General features: G+C 49.9%; 1 pseudogene; it reads left to right on the top strand.

Moving 5' to 3' along the window:
- Positions 1-1,033: 1,033 nt before the first annotated feature.
- On the top strand, positions 1,034-2,252 carry LOC100358596 (small ribosomal subunit protein uS2 pseudogene; annotated as a pseudogene).
- The last annotated feature ends 414 nt before the right edge of the window (positions 2,253-2,666 follow it).

Genomic DNA, 2,666 nt, shown 5'->3' with positions numbered 1-2,666 from the left:
GGGAAGGCAGTGGAGGATGGCCCAAGTGCTTGGGCCCTGCACCCACATGGGAGACCAGGAGAAGCACCTGGCTCCTGGCTTTGGATCAGCGCGGTGCTCCGGCCGCAAAATGCCAGCCGTGGCAGCCATCGGAGGGTGAACCAATGGCAAAAGGAAGACCTTTCTCTCTGTCTCTCTCTCTCTCACTATCCACTCTGCCTGTCCAAAAAAAAAAAGAAAGAAAGAAACATGAGAAAACCAGATTGAGCAAATTCACAGCTAGACAGGGAGCGAGCAAATGTGTTTCTTCCAAGCACAGACTGTTGTGCTCCCTGGAATAGTGAGTTAAGAACAGTGCTGTGGTATAGTAGGCTAGGCCTCTGCCTGCAGTGCCAGCATCCCATATGGGCGGTGGTTCTAACCCCACTGCTCTTCTGTTCAAGCTCTCTGCTATGGCCTGAGAAAGCAGTGAAAGATGACCCAAATGCTTGGGCCCCTGCACCTATGTGGGAGACCCGGAAGAAGCTCCTGATTCTTGGCTTCAGATTGGCCCAGCTCCAACCTATGTGGCCATTTGGGGAGTGTACCAAGGGATGGAAGACCTCTCTCAGCTCTGTCGCTCCCTCTCTCTGTCTGTAGCTATACCTCTCAAATAAATAAATAAATAAATAAATCTTGGGGCGCTGGTTCTGTCCTGGTTGCTCCTCTTCCAGGACAGCTCTCTGCTGTGCCCTGGGAAGGCAGTGGAGGATGGCCCAAGTGCTTGGGCCCTGCACCCACATGGGAGACCAGGAGGAAGCGCCTGGCTCCTGGCTTTGGATCGGTGCAGCGCATCAGCCATAGCGGCCATTTTGGGGGTGAACCAACAGAAGGAAGACCTTTCTCTCTGTCTCTCTCTCTCTCATTGTCTAACTCTGCGTGTCCAAAAAGAAAAAAAAAATAGAACTGCAGGGTTTCAGCAGAACAAGAGCTATGTGTTCAGCTCCTCCTCCTCCTTTCCTTCCTCCTCCTCTTCATTATCTTCTTTCTCCTCCTCCATCCATATCTCCTTCCATCTTCTTCCTCCTCCTCTCCCTCATATTGCGGGGAGGCCATAAAAGTGAAGATTTACTTGAAGCAAACAAAGGGGAAGCCTTCTGAAACTACAGGTTCATAATACAGTTTGTGACCTGACCTTAGCATACACAATACAGAGCACACACCCCAAGTATTTTAAAAGATGGAAAGAAAGCTTTCGGCACTGCACTGTGAGGGATGCATACGGCTTTGTGCTTGATTCCCAGCGTAACTTAAAGGGAAGCTGTCACAACACTCAGCGCCCTTGATGTCCTGCAAATGGAGGAGGAGAATGTCCTCAAATTCCTTGCAGCAGGAACCCACCTAGGTGGCACCAACCTGGACTTCCAAATGAAACAGGACATCTACAAAAGTGATGCCACTGATATCACCAATCTGCAGAGGACCTGAGAGAAGCACCTGTTGGCAGCTCGTGCCACTGTTGCTGTTGAAACCCATGTTGATGTCAGTGTCACATCCTCCAGGAACACCGGCCAGAGGGCTGTGCTGAAGTTTGCTGCTGCCACTGGAGCCACTCCCATTGCTGCCCGTGACACACCTGGAACCTTCACGGAGCAGATCAAGGTGGCCTTCCGGGAGCCATGTCTTCTGGGGGTTACTGATCCTAGGGCTGACCACCAGCCTCTCAGAGACACGTCTTATGTGAAGTTGCCCGCAGACTCTCCTCAGTGCTATGTGGACATTGCCATCCCATGCAAGAAGAGGGGAGCCTTCGCAGTGGGTCTGATGTGGTGGATGCTGGCCCAGGAGGCACCATCTCCCGTGAACACCCATGGGAAGTCATGCTTCATGTCTGCTTCTACAGAGATCCTGATGACACTGAAAAAGAGCAGCAGGCCGCTGCTGCAGAAGATGTGACCTAGGAAGAATTGCAGGGGGAAGGGGCTGTCCCAGCTCCTGAGTTTACGGCTACACAATCCGAGGCTGCAGACTGGTAGGAGGGTATGCAGGTGCCCTCTGTGCCTACTCAGCAGGTCCCCACTGAAGACTGGGCTGTAGCTCCCACTGATCAGGCCACTGAGTGGGTAGGAACAACGTGGAGGGGTCTTACGCTGCTTTAAACAGTATCTGAAACAGAAATGGAAATGAGGTTGAAGGAAAATAAACACTAGTTTAAAAGAAAAAAGACAAAAAGGAAGCTATCCATAAAGGAACTTTGGTTTGGCTGAGCCTAGCATCCTGAAGAATCAACACTATTTTGAAGACAAAAAGACTTCTGAATATTGTAGGATTCTTAGGTCTTTTGAATTCCTTAAAATTTTCAAGATGAACTTTGATCTTCTACAGCAAGAATTTTGGCCATTTGCTTTACACAATGGCTCCTCACTTTGGCTATAAGTCTATTATTTGAATTATGAGTGATTTAATGATTTATTTATTTATTTGAAAAACAGAGAGAGAGAGATATCTTCCATTCGCTGGTTTATTCCCCAAATGGCTGCAATGGCCAGGGCTGGGCCAGGACAAAGCCAGGAGCTGGGAGCTTCTTCCAGGTCTCCCACATGGGTGCAGAGGCCCAAGCATTTGGGCCATCTTCTGTTGCTTTCCCAAGAGCATTAGCAGGGAGCTGGATCTGAAGTGGAACAGCAGGGACATGAACTGGAGCCTAA

This window comes from Oryctolagus cuniculus, chromosome 11 (assembly GCF_051225735.1).
Source record: "Oryctolagus cuniculus isolate XC-2025 breed Fujian yellow rabbit chromosome 11, ASM5122573v1, whole genome shotgun sequence".
In the NCBI taxonomy this organism is placed as follows: Eukaryota; Metazoa; Chordata; class Mammalia; order Lagomorpha; family Leporidae; genus Oryctolagus; species Oryctolagus cuniculus.
Note: the sequence above shows the minus strand (reverse complement) of the source record. Positions and strands in the feature narration are given on the sequence as shown.